At 41.5% G+C, this 21,389-nt stretch overlaps 1 protein-coding gene and 1 pseudogene across 1 annotated transcript in view; both read left to right on the top strand.

Annotated features, from left to right (window-relative positions):
- Positions 1-21,389, top strand: part of AGBL1 (AGBL carboxypeptidase 1) — an 889,948-nt gene that overhangs the window by 409,955 nt on the left and 458,604 nt on the right. The gene's annotated exons all lie outside the window — the stretch shown is intronic.
- On the top strand, positions 2,003-3,633 carry LOC136147517 (inositol polyphosphate 1-phosphatase-like; annotated as a pseudogene).

Below are 21,389 nucleotides of genomic sequence, written 5' to 3' on the forward strand. Positions count from 1 at the left end.
AGGAACACAGCTCCGCCCACCTCGATTTTGGCATCATGGCCTCCAGAATGGCAAGAGAATAAACTTCTGTTGTTTTAAGAAAATGAGTTCGTAATTTTTTATGGCAGCCCAAGGAGATGGATACAGTTGACTAGGATTTATATCAGTGTTTGTGTTCAGTTGCTCAGTTGTGTCTGACTCTGCAGCCTCATGGACTGTAGCCCCCCAGGCTCCTCTGCACACAAAATTTCCCAGGCAAGAATACTGGAGTGGGTTGCCACTTCCTACTCCGGGGGATTCTTCCCAACCCAGGGATCGAACCTGCATCTCTTAAGTCTCTTGCACTGGCAGGCAGGTTCTTTATCACTAACTCCACCTGAGAAGCTTAGAATTTATATCATGGAGGCAGATTAAAAGACCTAGTCAAAGTGTAAGTTCTCTTACTGCTTATTAGGTTGTATGGCATTGGACAAAGATATTCTCCAATATTTGAGTGGTGGGTTCATTGATAGATTCATTTATTCATCATCGTATACTTAGTAATCTATTCAGTAAATACATTCTGACTTTCTTTTGTGCTCCAACCACTGTGGTAGACATTTTGATGATTAGATTATTTCCAAACATTAAAAAAATGTACACTTAATGAAAAGAGACCAGTTATTACAGTATGTGTTTGTTAAATTTTCTTTATCTGATTATAAATATTCTGATGGGAGAAAATGCTAACTGGAGAGCATTTAGAAAATTTAGATGGGCAAAAATGATAAAAGTAACCCATTATTTCAACACCAAGGGATTAATCATAGTTAATATTTTAATAGATTTACTTACACCCATTTTATGAATGTGTGCATGCTAAGTCACTTTGGTAGTGTCTGACTCTTTGTGACCCTATGGACAGTAGCCCAGCAGGCTCCTTTGTCCATGCTATTCTCCAGGAAGAATACTGAAGTAGGTTGCCATGCCCTCCTTCAGGGGATCTTCCCGACCCAGGGATTGAGCCCATTTCTTATGTCTCCTGCATTGGCAGGTGAATTCTTTACCACTGGAAGCAAATATATATATAATATATATATATATATAATATTGAATTTTGTGATATTATGGAATGTGAAGAGGGAGAAAGACGAGTATGATTTTTTTTAATTGAAATGAAATGGACATAACAGCTGAAAGACAACGGAAAAAGAAAAAATCATTCTCCTATCTTGGTCCTTTGACACATTTAGAAAGCTTTTTGATGGTTTTGTGACAATAATCATAATCATCATTATCAAGTACTTACTATGTGGTTGACACATTTTTAGCCATTCACTGAATGTTTATAGCAAGTGATGCAGATATTTTAAACCACATTTATGTGTAAGAAAGCCAAAGTCTGGTGAGGTTCATGTGCCTAGTCCAAGATCACACCCTCTGTAAATTACAGCACTGGGGATAGAACTTTCATCCATCATTTCCAGAGCCTATGGTCTTAGTACTGCCCTACACTGATATGTGGACATGGGTTTGGATGAACTCTGGGAGTTGGTGATAGACAGGGAGGCCTGGCGTGCTGCGGTTCATGGGGTCACAAAGAGTCAGACACGACTGAGTGACTGAACTGAACTGAACACTGTATGTATAGGCCTCCATGGGCAGGACTTTCTTGGTTCTCCTATTAACTCATATCTCTGCATCCCTGGAGATGGAGAACTTGGGTTATCATATGCAATGAATGTCCAGTGGATTTTCTGTTTTCATATTATTTTCTCTAGATCCTGTCAAACCACATCAAAACTACAGATCTTATGGTCGGGTTACATCCTGATAAACCCATCTTGGTTGAAAGTATTGTTTAGTCAAAAATGGACTTGAGGCCCACAGAGGAAAGGCTATCTGCAAGCCGAGGAGAGAGGCTTTGGGGGAAACCAACCCTGCCGACACGTTGGTATTGGAATTCCAGTCTCCAGAACTCCTTCAGTCCAGAGGGTGGGTGGCGGTTCCACCAGCTGCTGCAACTAAAAATCCAGATTCAGAAATGTCAGATATCCTCCGGGAGCTGCTCTGAGTTTCTGAGAAAGCTGCCAACATTGCCTGGGTGTGCAGGCAGCAGGAAGCCCTCTTTCAGCTGCTGACTGAAGAAAAGAAAGAGGCAGAAAAGAACAAGATTTGCAGTTGATTTCTAAATACTGGCTGATATACTGGTACAGGAAGTGATCAAACAATATGGAGAACAAGTTTCCAGGCTTGGGGAAAATTTTTTTTGGAAAAGAATCCAATGAATTTGCTAATGGTTTTGAGGAAAAGATTATCATGAGACTGTGTCCAACAGAGAAAGAACCAGTAGATCTTCTCAGCACAGTCCTTAATGGTGACAATCTGAGGCCTTAGCCAAGGTTGTGCATTAGGACATTGTCCTCAGTGACCCAGCTTTGGATTCAATAGAGATCAACATTCTGCAGGACATCTTGGAAATCTGGGTGGATCCTATAGATTCAACTTATCAGTATATAAAAGGTTCTGCTGGCATTAAACCCAACCAAGGAATCTTCCCCAGAGGACTTCAGTGTATCACTGTTTTAATTGGTGTCTATGACATACAGACAGGGGTGCCTCTCATGGGAGTCATCAACCAACCTTTTGTATCACAAGACCTAAACTCCCTCAGGTAGAATGCACAGTGCTACTGGGGCCTTCCTTACATGGGGACCCACATCCATTTCCTTCTGCCTCCCATCTCTACAAGAAACAAAAGTGAAAGGCAGAGCCAAGTGACTCAAATCCCCAGCTCTGAATGCTCCCTCCTGTTCTCAGCTCTCATTGCTTGCTCAGTCACTTCAGTTGTGTCCGACTCTCCACAACCCCATGGACCACAGCCCGCCAGGCTCCCCTGTCCATGGGATTCTCCAGGCAAGAATACTGGAGTGGGTTGCCATTTCCTTCTCCAGTGATACAGTATGAAGTGAGTGAAGTGAAGTCACTCAGTTGTGTCCGACTCTGCGACCCCCTGGACTGTAGCCTACCAGGCTCCTCCGTCCGTGGGATTTTCCAGGCAAGAGTACTGGAGTGGGGTGCCATTGCCTTCTCCACAGCTCTCATTAGTACCAGTGAAGAGGAGACCATGAAGGGTGAGCACTGTCACATGTGTGTGCAAAGTGCATCTTCCGGGCAGCTGGGGCTGGTTCCAAGAGCCTGTGTGTTCCTCGGCTTTGTTGATATTTACATCTTCTCAAAAGATACCACGTTCAGGTGGTACTCATGTGCTGCCCATGCCATCCTCGGGGCCTTGGGTGGGGGAATGGTGGACTTAAAAGAATGCCTGGAAAGGAACCCTGACATGAGGCTTGACTTGCCACGGTTGGTGTATCACATGGGAAACGAAGGCACTGCTGGAGTTGATCAGTGGCCAACAAGGGAGGACTCATTGCATACAGATCAAAGCAGCAGCTGGAGACATTCCTGAGCCTCCTCCTCCAACACCTGGCCCTTGCAGATACCCATACATAGATGAGTGCTGTCCTCATGGGCTCCACAACCCAACTGTGAACATTGTTTCCGCATCTCTGTCTTTGTCCTGTTGATGGTCAACATTCACCTTCCTCTTTTGGGGAGCATTTTTCCATTATGTGTTCACAATGTTAATGTTAATAAATGAATGATATTCATGCAGTCAAAAAAAAAAAAAAAAAGGACTTAACACATCTGAGTTACTGAACATCATAGCTTAGCATAGCCTAACCTCCAAAGTGCTCAGAACACTTACATTAGCACACATTTGGGCAAAAGCACTTAACACAAAGACTATTTTACAGTAAAGTATTAGATATCTCATATAATTAATTGAATACTGTACAACTGTACTGGTTGTATGGGTGCAGCATGGTTGTAAGTGTATCAGTGTTTACCCTCATGATCACTTGGTTGACTGTAGCTCATTGCCGCTGACCAGCCCCTTGGGAGAGCATCATACTGCAAGAAAAGATCACATTTTGAAACTTGAAATACCTTTCCTACTGAATGTATATTGCTTTCATACCATCATAAAGTCAAAATGTCATAAGCTGAATTATCGTTAAATTGGGGACCACTTGTACATGGAAATTCAGTGGCCATCTGGTTCAATGCCCACTCTATTGAAATTCCCATTGGGTATCTCAGATAGGTATTTTCTGCTTCAAAACTTTACTGCATGACACTGGGATGACATTTAATGTAGTTGAGAAGTGGAATGAAAGATGTAAAGTCACGTTTACTTCTAGAGAGATTAAACATTGAATAGAAAAAGTAATGTTTGGATGCTGCTAGAGATACGTCCCAGAGTCTTCTCTGTTGATTTCAGTCTTATCTGCCTTTCATAGTACAGAAACTGCCATGCTAACAAGGAAGAAGAGATGTCTTCCTGACCCATAACTGTGATGAGTTAACCTACTTTGGTAATATATTTATAATCTTTTTGAGCTCCTTGGAGGAAAGATGAAATATGAATATAAAATAATAACAGAACTAACCTTCAAGCACTTCCTGAATGCCCAGGTGTGGTTTGAAGCTTAATGAATTTGTGTTAGTAAAATATTCTGAGACCTCAGTTGAGGGGAACTTGAGAACACAAATGGTTATTAATTATTGTTATCAACTCCTGCCCAGAGTCATGGAGATTGATGATCCCTGCCATGTTTTATCCTCAAGAGTATGGTTGCAGGTGTCAGTCCAGGGCACAATAAATGTTTAATCCCTTATAAGGTTTTAAAAAAATATATTATTGTCCATAATCTATTCTGAATGAACTACTTCTTCCCCTTGCTATTTCATCTGGTGATCCTTGGTATTTATAGTGGGAGCAAACTACACTAAAACCCAGGCTGGACCCTTCGTGTTTTGTATCGGGTAGCAGAGTAAAGAAACTCCATGGATTTTTATTAGCTCTGTAATATGAGAAGAGCGAAAAGGGCAAAAGAGTTTTATCTAAGGAATATTTTTTGCACCTTGTGTCATATGGACCACCTCTTGCCACCCAGGACATTTGTTCTAGGTCTATTAACCAGTCCACCTTGACCAGATTTTTTTTTCATCAGTGATCTTGTCTTAACCACTCCACAAAACTTCAGCAGCCAAGCCAAAATTTCTTTCCTCAGTTTCATGCTGGCCCCAAGAAGGCACAGGGGGAGAAGTTGGTGGCTGACTAATTCTGCCTTAATCACTGTCTATTGTCACTGACCGAGAAGCACAATGGAAAGATTTGGGCAGATGGAATGGTTCCAGTGCATTTCCAAAGTGATTACAGCAAAGTTTCATTGGTTTTCCAGATACAAACATTTAGCTGTTAAAATAAACAAACTTCTGCATCCCTACAATTATCGCGTACCCCTGCAGATGCAGCTTAAATGAATCCCAGCTCATCTTGAATGCTGTGATGATGTCTCCAAATGAAGCTTCTTGCTATTTTAGCCAGAGCAGTAGCAGTAGGCATTCAGCTGAACATTCTTGTGACAACGTCCTCCTTGTTTTCCGGTAGAAGTCTGAAGGACATTTCCAATCAGGTTAACGAGGACCTGCTGATTCAGGGCTGAAATGGGTTTGTTTACTTCTTTTTACTTACCAACCCATGGAAAGCCATTTTCCTTTATCTGCCAGCCAATCACAGCCTGCCACTGTAACATCTGGCTTGAGCAGCTGCCAGGAGAGGAAGCACTCTTTCTGTCCCCTTCAGCAAGTAGCAAGGGTGTGTAATTGAGAACCTGTAATTGCAAGAATGTACAGACTTTGGCAGAAATCATGAAGGTGAGAAGAGAGAGGAGATGGAACTGCAGGAGGAGCCTCTGTGTAACTTTCAAGGGAGTCCAAGGTGGAAAGATCCACACAGGGGGAGAGTAGCGATTCATTTTAATCTGTGCACCTCTACAGAAGTGATTATTAACGTGTATCCAATGATGCCTGTGCTATGTTCTTTTTTTTATATTAGCATTTTTAAAATTTATCTTTAGTTGGAGGATAATTGTTTTACAATATTATGTTGGTCTCTACCGTGCATCACCATGAATCACCCATAGGTATGTGTATGTCCCCTCCCTCTTGAACCTTCCTCCTACCTCATCCCATCCCTCTAGCTTGTCACAGAGCACCAGATTTGAGCTCCTTCCATCAAAACAGCAAATTCCCACTGGTTATCTCTTTTACGTCCAGTAATGTATATATTTTCATGCTATTCTCTCAATTGTCCCAGTCTCCTCTTCCCCCACTGTGTCCACATGTCTGTTCTCTACATCTGCATCTCCACTGAGATTACTGTTTAGTTGCCAAGTCGTGTCCAACTCTTTGTGACCCCATGGACTGCAGTACGCCAGGCTTCCCTGTCCCTCACCATCTCCCGGAGTTTGCCCAAGTTCATGTCCATTGCATCGGTGATGCCATCCAACCATCTCAACCTCTGTCACCCTCTTCTTCTGTGTTCAGTCTTTCCAAGCATCAGGATCTTTTCCAATGAGTTGACTGTTTGCATCAGGTGGCTAAAGTATTGGAGCTTCAGCATTGGTCGTTCCACTGAGTATTCAGGATTGATTTCCTTTAAGATTGACTGGTATGATCTCCTTGTTGTCCAAGGGACTCTCATGAGTCTTCTCTAGCACCACAGTTCAAAATTATCAATTCTTCAGCGCTCTTCCTTCTGTATGGTCCAGCTCTCACAATCATATGTGACTGCTGGGGAGACCATAGCCTTGACTACATGGACCTTTGTTGGCAAAGTGATGTCTTTGCTTTTTAACACACTAAGTTTGTCAAAGCTTTCCTGCCAAGAACCAATCATCTTCTGATTTCACGGCGGCAGTTACCATCCATAGTGATTTTAGAGCCCAAGAAGAGGAAATCTGTTACTGCTTCCTCCTTTTCCCCTTCTATTTGCATGAAGTGATACAGCCAGATGCCATGATCTTAGTTTTTCTTAATATTTAGTTTTAAGCTGGCTTCACTGAGTTATGCAAGCAAGCCCCTTTGCCATGATAAGGCAGTGATCCATGAAGGGGGTATCTCCATTACTGCTCTGCAAGTATGTTCAGCAGTACCATCTTTCTAGATTCCACATGTAAACATTAATATAGCCGCCTTCTGATTAGACAAAAGTTAGGAAATGATATTTTCCCAAATTGAAAATGCAAGGAATCATTCATGAGTCTGGAAGGCACTGTCACTGTTTTGATTCTATGACTAAGTGTCCTCTGAGTCCAGATTTATTCCTAAGGAGGCGGGTGGCAAGTTAGGATGGAAACTGATTTGCTTCTGCATTTCTGGGAAAGTTGCCTCCCCATGGCATACTGATACGCTATTGCCTGAGTGGGAGACACATTGAAAAAATAGCCTATTATCAATTTATCCTGTATCTTGTCAAGCACTTCCTAAGCTTTTCTCCCTTCTTTTGAGGTCTATTTCCTACAGACTCTATGACTGTGCTACTCAGTCAAAACTACACCATAAAATTGCTCCAAGAACATTTTCAAAGCTTCCCATGAGATTAGATAAGAATCACTGGAGATAATTGAAAAAGTTTGAGAAGTTTGCTAGGTTGTTCTAATCTGCCTTCCCTTCTCTGCACCCTTACACCTCTTTTAGAACCAGTGTGCCTGTGTGTTTCCTCCTGCTTATGGCTTGCAAAAACTCTTGGGCAACAAACTTCGAACCTCAGGGATCTCTAAGAGCTCCTGGCAGAGAGCAGAGCACAGGTGAGGCCCCGTGCAGAGTCACAGGCAAAGCGGACTGTGCCAAGTACAACATTCAAAGTGTCCTGAGCGAGGTGTTGGCTAATCTATTGGTTATCCTGTCAAACTCTTGATTGGGCCTGATGACAGCATGCACAGGATAAGGACAAGAAAATAATCTTATTCTAGAAAACTGTGACTGTAGTTTAGCATCTATGGTACATTGATTTTTATATATACATATTTATTTATTTGGCTGTGCCAGATCTTATTTGCAGCACGTGTCATCTTTGACCATTGTGACATGTGGGACCTTTGGTTGCATCTTGCAGGATCTATTTCCCTGGCCAGGGATTGAACCAGGATCCCTTGCATTGGGAGTGCCGTCTTAGCCTCTGGACCCCCAATAGAGTCTCATGGTACATTAAAAAAAAAAAAAAGTTTTTAATTGGAGGATAATTGCTTTACAATGCTGTGTTGGTTACAACAATGTGAATCAGCTGTGAGTATACACATATCCCCTCCGTCCCACCCCTCTATCTCACTCCATGTCATCCCTGAGCACCAGGCAGGCTCTCTGCGTTATACGGCAACTTCCTACTAGCTATCTATTTATTCATGGTAATGTATATATTTCAGTGCTACTTTCTCAATTCATCCCACCCTCTCCTTCCTCTGCTGTGTCCCCAAGCCTGTTCTCTATGTCCGTTCTCTACTCCTGCTCTGCAAATAGGGTCATAAATTCTGGTTGTCTCGCCTCTTAGCTGGGTAACTTTGGGCATGTTGTTTAAACCATCTGTGTTTCAGTGTTCTCTTTGAGGATATTGAAAAAAATTAAGTTATTATCTTTAAGCATAGTTGTGAGGACTTAAAGGGAAAATCCGTAGGAATTCCCTGGCAGTCCAGTGGTTAGGATTCTGCACGTTCTCCATAAAGGTCTCTGGTTTGATCCCTGGTCGGGGAACTAGGATCCCACAAGCCTTGTGTTGTGGCAAAACAAAAGAAAAGAAAACACAACAACAACAGCAACAAAAGCTGAAAGAGAGAAATCCATGTAACCTGGATTGTTAGACAAGCATCAATCAGGTATCTATGTGGGAGGCACTGTAGAGCTGTGATACAAGTATAGAGATAAGATCTAACCTCTACGGGAGAAAAGTGACATGTCAGGAGTTCTTAACTTAAGGTTCATGGGCCCTCCATGCTGGGTAATAGACACCAGTTCTCTAAAAATAGTGCCTGACACACAAGAAGTATTCAATTACTGTTTATTGTTTTTGAACAGTTGATGCTTAAAAAAATATAATTTTTACTCTCTTAATGTGCAAGTGCTAAATTTTTAAGTTTAAAATTTTAATCTTATATCCAAGTACAATTTTTTTTTTCTGTCCTTCATTCTGCTCTGTAAAATTTCCATCACATTTTTTATGGAATCATCTATTTTCCCATCACTTATATCTAACTCTATCTTGGTTCTTGGTTCTCTGTTTCATCTCTTCTCTACTGCTTTGCCAAAGATGATCTATAATTTGCTATTTTGAGTGAAGATATTCACAACTTTCAGGTGTGAACAAAAGTATAAGAGTATGTCTTTGAGTAACCATCAAGATGATATGGTGTCCTTTCAGTCATCTTCCTGAACTCACAGATTTTGCTTTTTAATACTTGACATTCATTTTCATGCAGAATCACACAAACAGTTCACAAATATATGTGTCATTTTTAATAACCTATTACAATGCATGAACAAGAAACATACACACACACACACACACACACACACACACACACACACACACACATATATATATATTTTTTACACTGATAGGTCTTAAATAAGTGGTCCTTAATTTCTTTTGGATCTTGGACTTCTTTGAGGGTCTGATGAAATCAATTATATCACCCAAGAAAAACACATATACACAAGCATTTTTGTACAAAAAATTTCTGGTGTCCAACATGGAGGGTCCATGAAGCTCAAGTTAAGAACTCCTGACATGTCACTTTTCTCCCATAGAGATTAGATCTTATGTCTATACTTATTTCACAACTCTACAGTGCCTGGCACATAGATACCTGATTGATGCTTATCTATTTGAACTTGACTTCTATGAAGTTGACTTCAAAAGTCTGTCTTCAGCTAGGGGCTTTATCTTAAGTGCCAGATACATATACCCAACTATCTTTCCACCTCAACCCAGTTCTCTACCTCAAGATATCTAAAATGTTAATCAGCTTCCTCTGTGAGTGTATGGATTTGGAGACAAAGCTCAATCCATCTAACTCAGCTGAGGGCTTCCCTGCTGGCTCAGCAGTAAAAAATCTGTATGCAATACAGGAGACATGCATTCAATCCCTGGGTAAGGAAGATCCCCTGGATAAGGAAATGGCAACTCACTCCAATATTCTTGCCTGGGAAATCCAATGGACAGAAGAGCTTGGCGGGCCACAGTCCATGGGGTCACAAAGAGTCAGACAGGACTGAGCGACTAAAAAACAACAAGAACAAATACAAGATAGCATTTGCAAAATGCCTTGTTCCACGTGGCCACTACAGAATACGTTCACGTCTCCTGCTGGTATTAGCCTGTATCCATGAATCTAAGTTGGAAACCTTTGTATCATTTTTCAATTCCTTCTCTCCACTACCCTTATTTTAATTAATTATCAGATCTTAGTGTTTTTACCTCTTTAATACCCTTTGCTTCATTTTCACTCTGGCCTGGTTTAAATTTTCACCATCTCTTGCTTAAATTTTAATACCAGTCTACTAATCAGCTGGGTTCTGGTTTTCCATTCTGTCTTTATACCAGAAGTTATTTTCCTTTGATCCTGAAGCAAAGATATGAATGCATTACTCCCTTGTTTAATGGTCATCAAGCCCAAGGTTTAGTATAAATAATCATGAGCCCAACTCAGACCTATTGAAAGAATCTGAATTCCAGAACTCTGTATAATTAACAAGGTTCCTAGGTAGTTTTGTATATCCTCAGATTGGGAAGTGCTGGCCTAACCCAGTGTTTCTCACTTTCCCTCAGATTCCTCAGTAGCATTTCTTCAAATGTAAATTCCTGGGCTTCCTCCCAAATCAGCAGATTTGAGACAGATCTGGGGACCTGCATAGTAACTCCTTCCCCAAGTGTCTCTGATGCAGGTCGTCTATGTAGTGGACTCCAACCTTTTTGGCACCAGGGACCAGTTTCATGGTAGACAGTTTTTCCTTGGACTAGGGTAGGGATGATGGTTTCAGGGTGATTCAAGCACATTACATTTATTTTTCAACTTATACGTATCATTATTACATCAGCTTCACCTCAGATCATCAGACATTAGATCTTGGAGGTTGGGAACTCCTGGTTTATAGAATCACTCTTGAGCAGCCCTGAACAAAAGGTCTAAGCTTTGGAATCACACCTGAAGCTCTTCACAAACCTTAACTTCATTTCCTCCTCCCTGCCATACATTAGACCCTCAGGAAGGCAGAACTGCATAGCAGCTAAAAGGCTGAGCACCAGCCTCACACTTTTCTGGGTTCAAATCTAGGCTTTTTTATTTACCAGGTATGTGAGTTAATTAAGTGCTTACCTGTATACACCTTAGCCTCCTCATCTTTAATTTAGAGATAATTACACAATTGCTGTTCAATTGCTCACTGACTCTTTGTGACTCTATGAACTATAGCACTCCAGGCTTTCCTGTCCTTCACAATTTCCCAGAGTTTGCTCAAACTCCTGTCCATTGAGTTGGTGATGCCATCCAACCAACTCATCCTCTGTTGTCCCCTTCTCCTCCTGCCCTCAATCTTTGCCCTCAGGGTCTTTTCCGATGAGTCAGCTTAGCATCAGGTAGCCAAACATTGGAGCTTCAGCCTCAGCTGAAGGGTTGATTTCCTTTATGATTGATTGGTTTGATCTCCTTGCTGTCCAAGGGATTTTCAAGAGTCTTCTCCAGCACCACAATTCAAAAATATCAATTCTTAGTGGTTGCCTGCCAGTTTTATGCCAAATGTTAAATAAAGATAAAATATGCAGAGTTCTTCATATAATGTAGTGCATATTATACATCCTGCATAAGGACATCTATTATTATTTGCCACTCCTGATCTACACTGTGGATTCGGATGTCTGTCTTCTTTGCTTGGACTTCCCAGGTGGTGCAGTGATAAAAAAAAATCTGCCTGCCAATGCAAGAGACTTAGTAGACTTGGGTTCCATCCCTGGGTGGGGAGATCCTCTACAGTGGGAAATGGCAACCCACCCCAGTATTCTTGCCTGGGAAATCCAGTAGACAGAGGATCCTGACATGACTGAGCACACACACATACTTCTTTGTTTATACGCTTTCTTCTGACCAGTTTGCCTTTTCTTCACTATAGCCCTTCTATTCCTATATTCTTCTAGGCCCAGGATATTCATTACACATCTTCTAACATCTTTCTTGACCCATTCTACTTCTTCAACCCCCTACTTAGATAATAATCCTTATTCCCTACTTGTGTTCTGTTAATCACATCATCAGAATTGCTGTCACCTTTCATTACAGTCATATGTATGCTTGCCTCCCTGGCAGGGTGATGAGACCCCTGAACCTGAACACTTTCTCATGCAACTTTGTTATCCAGGCATCTAGCACAGTCTGTTTCCCAGAGTGGGCTCACAACAACACTTTGCTGCATGAATGAAACTGATAAATAAGTGGTGAGCTTTGGGTGTGATTCTGAAGTTCAGACCTTTGGACCAGAGTTGTTCACGGGTGTTTGTATAGAACACCTGCATCACTGTTATGGATAAATAGCTTGAGAATAGCTATGAAAATACATTTTTAATGTTATTTGGAAAATCTTTATTATAATTTTCTCTCATTCTCATTCCTATAAGTGAGATATTGTTCAGTACAATTAATCTCCATGTGTCATTTGGGACGCAAACATTCTTTCTCCTTCCTTCCATCGTGAGGCTTGTGGATACTTGGATCTTAGCTCTGCCTGTCTCTGTTGATCCTATTCCTGCCTGCATAATTTTTTTGAGCTCGAATACTACACATAATGCTGGTGAGCTTTGACAACATGTTTACTGGGTGGCTGAGTTCCCAGTTCAAGTCTAGAAAGCCGACCTTTGTAAATTTCCATATTTTCTCTCCACATAAACTGCTAGAAGTTTATCTTCACTTCAACTCATAGGACTCAAGTATTCCTGTACATCCTTTCATGGAACCAGCTGGGATCTGTAGATATCCAGTGCTCTGTGGTTTTAGCCACTCCACTAGCCCTTGCAACCGCCTGCTCTTTCTTGCTCTGTCATCCTCCCTGACCTTTTAGAACTGTCCCCAGAGAGTATTCTATAATCAGATATGAAAAGGTAAAAAAGTCAGGTCGCAAGGAAATGGCAGCAAGGTGCAACATTTTATCCAGAAACACATTTACTCCACCTGAAATATCCTTTCTTCCTTTGGCAGCCCTTTGCTTGCAAAAGGAGCTCCTCTCCTCTAAAGCCAGCTGCTCCTCAGCCTTGGGACAGCTAAAGTGAAGTCCCAGTTTTCTGATTCTGGCAGTGCACTTGACACCATTGCCAGGGAACAGAATGATGATGGAAATAATAATTAATAAATGATATGACATTACGGACTCACCAGGGACACTGTGTATTAGTAAACTGGATAGATGAAGAATGTGGGTCCCTTAAAGACCTGTTAGAAACCCAGAAGCCTGTTGTAATGACATCAGCTAAACATTTGAAAAGCAAAGGCCCTTTGTTTCCACTTAAAGGGAAGTGGCTTCAATCTAAAAGGAGATGAAGGAAGCCCAGAGTCATGCCAGAGAACAGGGCTAGTGCATTCAGGTAGCCCCTCCCTCTCATCTGTAAAGGATCCTAAGGCAGGATTTTTCCTGCAGTTGTACAAAGACTCACTGGGGATGAGTCCAGCACTATCCAAATGCCATACATTGAATGCATTCTCTCTCTAAGCATCCAAACTTATTTATTTGGATTTAAATCCCAGGAAAGTGAGAAAAACCAGAGAAGTGCCTAACGGGATGGCATGCATTGAACTTGACTCATCATTGAGAGAACACTGGCTTGTGGGCAAGTCTGGTTCATGTAAAGGCTTCTCAAAAGTGTCTGGATGGGTTTCAGATTCCCCTCCTCTTCTTTCTCCTAAATGAGTGGGTTTCACCTGGTTGAAGCAAATAAACACTGAACATCGTTCACTAACCCTGAATATTTTTATTCAGGTCCCAATTTGGTTTCCGGTCATATTGGCCCACAATTTTAGCTGTGGGGTTTCAGCTAAACAACAGCTGGGAGTTGACAGCAAGCCAGCTGCAGCCTGCTAGAGCAAACACTTGAGCTCCTAAATGTATAAAAATGATAAAATGACTAGACATATAGGCTTCTAATTGCACCCAGCAGTCTGCAGCTGGGAAGTCACCAGGAGATATATATTCTGTGCTGTCATCCAGCAATCATGCACTCCACCCCAACAGAAAAGCACTTCCCTTTCCCCACCCCCAAGATTGCAGCCAAAATGTGAAGTCTAGTTCCGGTTTCAGACAATGTTCACTACTTATTGAGGAAGTAACCCGGCTCCAGGCTTGTAAATCCAGTCAAGGATGGAGCCAGGGTGATGTATCAGTTGAAATTTGAGGGGGAAATGATGATAAGCTGATGCTGGAAAATAAGACTCAGATGCACACCTATGATGAGATCTATGGGGGTCACAAATGTAGCCCCCCCAATCCAACGCTACCTGCAACAAAAAGCATAGGAAGGGTTCAGAGTACAGCCTCTTGTTTCTTTTCTTTGACCTTCCATGGCATCTCCTTCATGTCTGTCTCCTTTCCTTTCCTTTTCTCCCTTCCCTCTGCCCTCCAGATACATGCCCTCCTTTCTTCAAACAACTGCTATAACTCATCACTCTTCTCCATAAGGCCTGTTCCAATGATGGGGGGACATTCATCTTTCTTAAGCTTTTCTCCATGCATCAAGAAGACAACCATTTCCCTTACGTCAAGTATTCATGCCTTCATCTAAATTTAATTTTCCAAATGCTTGTTCTTTTTTTTGAAGTTTAAAAAATATTTTTTTCAGATAAAATTATTTCCATAAATAAGGATAAAGCAAACCCACTCTCTTCAGTCCATTATTTCAGGTGATTGTGATTTCTGTGAGCTTTAGTGTTCCTGAGCATTCTTTGAATATTTGCTTATGCACTTGTGGGAAGCTTCCCTGGTGGTTCAGATGGTAAAGAATTTGCCTGCAATGCAGGAGACCCAGGTTTAATCCCTGGGTCAGGAAGATCCTCTGGAGAAAGAAGTTGCAACCCACTCCAGTATTCTTGCCTGGAGAATTTTCTATATGATAGAGAATTCTATGGGCAGAGGGGCCCAGTAAGCTATAGTCCATAGGGTCACAAAGAGTTGGACATGACTGACTGAATAACAGTTTCACTTTTTGTGGGAAGCTACTGTAGACTTTTCTTGGTAGGAATTCTAGTTTTACTGAATTCTTCTCTTTCCTTTAGATATTCCATTTTCCATTCTTCATTAAAGGCTGGATCATTAGTTATTTTTTCAATGCATAATTGTCTTTCTTGTATTTTATTACCTTGATTGGAGGAAAAAGTAACCAAACTTTCAGTTTTCTTCTGCTTGAAGTTTATGTTGCAAGATGGTTATTTCCCTGTGGATTTAAGAAAACTGAGTGATTTCTTTGTTTTCTCCTTCCCTGGAGTACTGATCTCCAACCTGTTGGACTAACTAGTCTTTTTTTTTTTTTTTTTTTTTAAATATTTATTTATTTGGTTCGACAGGTCTTAGTTGTGGCACTCAGATCTTTAGTTGTGGCATGCAAACTCTCAGTTGCAGCATGGGGGATCTAGTTCCCTGGCTAGGGGGCAAACCTGAGCCCCCTGCATTGGGAGCATGCAGTCTTAGCCACTGGATCACCAGGGAAGTCCTGGACTGAGCAATCTTAATTGCAGAAAGGCTGAAGGGCAGTACAGAGAGGCTATGTGACAAAGATTTCAATAAAGCAAAGTCAATCTGAGCTACTTTAGAACATTATCTGGCTGTGTTCTTGGGCCCATGGCGCTATGTTGCCCTGGTTCATATACGTTTTCTACAGCCAATCAATGCGTATGTGCCCAGTCGTGTCTGACTCTTTGTGACCTCATGGACTGTAGCCCATCAGGCTCCTCTGTTCATGGAATTTTCCAGGCAAGAAGAATACTGGAGTGGGTTGCCATTTCCTTCTCCAGGGATCTTCCTGACCCAGGGATTGAACCTGCATTTCCTGAATCTTCAGCATTGGCAGGTGAATTCTTTACCACTGAGTCACCTGGAAAGCCATGTATTGTACTAGAGCAACAAAAAAAGAAGAAGTCTTCTATTTTCTTTTGTATCTTTGAGGTCTTGCACAGTACCTAGTCTTTGAAATACATGTAGAGAGAATGTTTGTGGATTGAACAGTGAATGAATGAACTCCAGTCAAATCTGGCTGAATACATTTGTGCTAATGCCCTACATTTATACATTTATAAGATTTTTCAAAGTGTTTCCACATATTTCATTTCCTTGATGTGACTATTAGCAAGTTCTCACCTTTTTCTGCACTTTTGTAAATCAGCCAGAAAGTCTACAAATACATGACCTATTTTAAACTAAGAATTTAACCAGAAGAAGCCATGGCATGCAAGAGTGGATAGCATACCTCTTTGCTGGCCTTAAGTGAAGTCGCTCAGTCGTGTCCAACTCTTTGCAACCCCATGGACTGTAGCCCATCAGGCTCCTCCGTCCATGGGATTCTCCAGGCAAGAGTACTGGGGTGGGTTGCCATTTCCTTCTCCAGGGGATCTTCCCATCCCAGGGATCAAACCCAGGTCTCTCGCATTGCAGGCAGACACTTTAACCTCTGAGTCACCAGGGAAGCCCTTGCTGGTCTTGGGAGTGGGGTCTAGATCAGAGGTCAGCAAAAGATAACCTGTTAGCCAAATCTGGCCTGTGGTCCACTTTTGTAAATAAAGTTTTATTAGAAGAGCAGCCATGTTCACTCATTACCTCATGTCTTCGACAGCTTTCTGACTCCCAGACAGAGGTGGAGAGTGTGAGAGATGGTCGGGCTCTCCAGGTCTATACTACTCACTCTCAGAGACCTGGCAGAAAAATCTTATTGACTGCTGGTCTAGATTTTCATAATAGCAGGATGCAAGAGTCACTTTGAAGAATGTCAAAGAAGATAGGGAGAATTCTATCCATCTTTGGAACCCCTCTGGACTGTTGAGTGATATTTCTGACCTATGATCTAGTAATACACTTAAAAAGAAAGATGAGGATGTAAGCATGAGAAAGTAAAGAATGAACAGCAAGAAATCAGCCTTTTCAGTCAATTCATGGGCAAAGACACTCTGGGATATACAGGTTTTTCCACTCAAGTCTATTGTGATATCTCAAAAAGCTCAGTGTCAAGGCACCTCCACTGTTCCACAAGGCAGCTGTGACTTCCCAGTGAGCCACCCCAGTCCCCTTCTTATCTCACACTTTCTGTTGTCTTTACCCTTGAGCAGTCACTCCAGATGCCTGCTAAAGACAACCTAATTAGGTATGGGTGCCTCTCTTCCCCTTGCATCGCCTGTGGAGTGGGTGCAAGCTGCCTTCACTCTTGAGAACTTATTTTTTTTTTCTCAGTGGATTCCTCAGTAGACTGAACATATGGGACCTCTCATACCTGTAGGCATTTTAGCAATTTTCCTCTGATGAGTCCATTTGTAACCCTCTGCTCAGTTACTCCAAAGGGTTTCTCTTTTCTTTCTCTCTCCCTTTTTTTTTTTTTTTTTTTTTTGGCATTCTCTGAAAGATTTTGCCATTTACAGGGCTGAGAAGTCATGAGCTATGTGGCTAGCTGTGGGGGAACTTTTACCTGTGGACAATTTTTTTGACTTTGATAAATCGCGATGGATTTTTCTAAAAGCAGCTGCTTTTTATTTATCTGCATGACAACACTAATATTCTAGAACAAGTCCAACTTGTTCTAGAATTTGCAATTTACCTCTTTATCCTGGCAGCTTCATTTAGCTTTACTGTTTTTTTTTTTTTTAAATCACTGAGTTAATCACTGAGTTATAGATAAAGAAACTGATTGCAAAGCGATTAAGTGACTTTCAGATCAGAGTGAAATCTTGCAAATAGAGAGAATACTGAAATATCCTTTCTCAGAGGCATCTGCGATATTAAAATTGCACAGACTTTGGGATGAAAGGACCTGGGTTCCAAGCACAGCTTCATCAATGACGAACTCTAAGGCTGTGGTTGATTTGCTCCATAACTTCTGAGCCTCAGTTTCCTCTTGTATGACATCAGCGTGCTCACAGTGTTGTGCTCCTCACTGAATTTGAGCACGCATGCTCAGTCACTCAGACATGTCTGGCTCTTTGTGACCCCACCATGCTTGGACTGTAGCCCACCATGCTCCTCTGTCCATGGGATTTTCCCAGGCAAGAATACTCATATGGGTTAGCATTTCCTTCTCCAGGATATCTTTCTGACCCGGGATTCAACCTGCAGTTCCTGGCAGGAAAATGCTTTACCACTGAGTCAGCTTGGAAGCTCTCACTGGATTTAATTCTGTTCTATTCAATGTGACAACATTTCATTGAGCATATACTCCTTCTAGGCTCTTTGCCTAGCACTGTAGTTATGCATGAAAGGGTAACAGGGAGAAAGGCTAGGGGTCTCCAAATGGAGGAAATAGACTGCAAGTGTCAGATGTTTTTTTTAATCTCTCTCTTAAGTGGCAGGAGGAAAAAAACTACAAGTGTCAGATATTATCCCCTTCTCGATACAAATTTAAAAAGAGGTTTCTTTTAAAATTCTGTGTTGCCATGATGACACCTGGTTCCACCTGAACTTAACTTTTCTCAAACCTTGAGCTAACCAATGCGTTTTTCTTATGGAAATATTTTTCTTAAGCTATGACAATGAACTGTGTATTTACCCTAGATTCTGTCGTTCTTCAAATTGGTTCTGCTTAAGACTCAGAACCTATAAGGGCTCAACAAACAAGTATGTTTTGCTCATACATTGCTCTTCTAATCTACATTACATCATCTATGTTAGCATCATTATGAACAAAGCTAGTGGAGGTGATAGAATTCCAGTTGAGCTATTTGAAATCTTAAAAGATGATGCTGTGAAAGTGCTGCACTCAATATGCAAGCAAATTTGGAAAACTTAGCACTGGCCACAGGCCTGGAAAAGGTCAGTTTTCATTCCAATCCCTAAGAAAGGCAATGCTAAAGAATGCTCAAACTACCACACAATTGTACTCATCTCACATGCTAGTAAAATAATGCTCAAAATTCTCTAAGCCAGGTTTCAACAGCACGTGAACCATGAATTTCCAGATGTTTAAGCTGGATTTAGAAAAGGCAGAGGAACCAGAGATCAAATTGCCAACATCTGCCGGATCATCAAAGAAACAAGAGAGTTCCAGAAAAACATCTACTTCTGCTTTATTGACTATGCCAAAGCCTTTGACTGTGTGGATCACAACAAACTGGAAAACTCTGAAAGAGATGGGAATGGCAGACCACCTGACCTGCCTCGTGAAAAATGTGTATGCAGGTCTGGAAGCAAGAGTTAACACTGGACATGGAACAACAGACTGGTTCCAAATAGGAAAAGGAGTACATCAAGGTATACTGTCACCCTGCTGTTTTAACTTATATGTAGAGTACATCATGAGAAATGCTGGGCTGGATGAAGCACAAGCTGGAATCAAGATTGCTGGGAGAAATATAAATAACCTCAGATATGCAGGTGACACCACCTTTATGGCAGAAAGTTAAGAAGAACTAAAGAACCTCTTGATGGAAGTGAAAGAGGAGAGTGAGAAAGCTGGCTTAAAACTCACCATTCAGAAAACTAAGATCATGGCATCTGGTCCCATCACTTCATGGCAAATAGATGGGGAAACAGTGGAAACAGTGACAGACTATTTTTTGGGGCTCCAAAATCACTGAAGATGGTGATTGCAGTCATGAAATTAAAATTGCTTGCTCCTCGGAAGAAAAGTTATGACCAACCTAGGCAGCATGTTAAAAAGCAGAGACATTACTTGGCCAAGAAAGTTCTATCTAGTCAAAGCTATGGTTTTTCCAGTGGTCATGTATGGATGTGAGAGTTGGACTATAAAGAAAGTTGAGTGCTGAAGAATTGATGCTTTTGAACTGTGGTATTGGAGAAGACTCTTGAGAGTCCTTTGGACTACAAAGAGATCCAACCAGTCCATCCTAAAGGAAATCAGTCCTGACTATTCATTGTAAGGCCTAATGCTGAAGCTGAAACTCCAATACTTTGGCCACCTAATGTGAAGAACTGACTCATTTGAAAAAACCCTGATGCTGGGAAAGACTGAAGGCAGGAGGAGAAGGGGACAACATGGCATCACCGACTCAATGGACATGAGTTTATTCCTGGAGTCAAGTCCAGGAGTTGGCGATGGACAGAGAGACTTGGTGTGCTGCCGTTCATGGGTCGCAGAGTCGGACATGACTGAGAGACTGAACAGAACTGAATCTATGTTAATGAAGCTGTATATTTACTTGGAAACCTACCTTTCATCAAGATTCATGTCAATTATTTTATGGCCTGGGATGACTCACCTTGTGCCAATGTTATCTCAAAATGCATGTTGTGGGTGAAGGGCCTTGTGTCAGTCTCTGAGTTTTGAGACATTACATTTAATTAACAGCCTGCTGGTAGCTATATAACATCCAGCTAAAGACTAGTAGGGGGGCTCTTTTTCTGCCCCATTCTGATGTCTATATTAGATTTCTCCATATTTTATATTTTAATAAAACTTTATTGCAGAGAAGCTCTGAGTGATCGAGCCTTGTCACTGGTCCCAGATTGCATTCCTCTGCTCTGGAGGCCAAGAATCCTGGCGTCTTTCAGAGCTCAGCAACAACTTTCATGCATCAATGTAATCATGTCTCCTTACCAGTTTAATGTGTATGGGAGATTCAGACATATATAAAGATGGTTTTAATATAATTTGGTATGAATCATATGAGATATAGTCTTGGTTCTATAGGGATATTGTGCTCTGTCCGAGTGTCCAGGAAAACATCCTCTGAGACATGGTACCAGAGCTGTGATTCATTGAATGTCATCATGCTAAGATAGAAAAGAAAGATTATTTAGGTGAGAGAAAGTAGGGTAACATGAAACCACCTTGTTTTTGTAGAAAACTGCAAGAGGTATATTAGTGTTCCCAGTAAATGTGAGGTTCTGAATTTCGTTGTGGAACAATTTAGAGACAAAGTGATAGGTAAGTAGTCGATTTATGTAGAGAGAGGTATACTCCACAGATAATGTGTGTCATCTCAGAAGGTGAGATCTCTCAAAATGTGGCATGGTTAGTTTTGATGGGTTGGGTGATTTTATAGATTAATAAATGGGAAGATCATTCCAATTATTTGGGGAAAGGGGCAGAGATTTCCAGGAAGTGGGCCACTGCCCCCTTTTTGGCCTTTTATGGTTGGCCTCAGAACTGTCATGGTGTTGGAGAGTGTGCCAGTTAACATGCTAATGTATTATAATGAGTGTATAATGAGATTCAAAGCCCAGTGGAAGTCAAATGTTCTACCATTTTGGATCCACTTGGCCCCAATCAGTTTTTGCTGTGTCCTTTGGCTATTTCATTCTTTAAAGGTTGTGCACTGCCCTCTTCCCTCTTGTTTCAG

The sequence above is a fragment of the Muntiacus reevesi genome, chromosome 15, assembly GCF_963930625.1.
Source record: "Muntiacus reevesi chromosome 15, mMunRee1.1, whole genome shotgun sequence".
In the NCBI taxonomy this organism is placed as follows: Eukaryota; Metazoa; Chordata; class Mammalia; order Artiodactyla; family Cervidae; genus Muntiacus; species Muntiacus reevesi.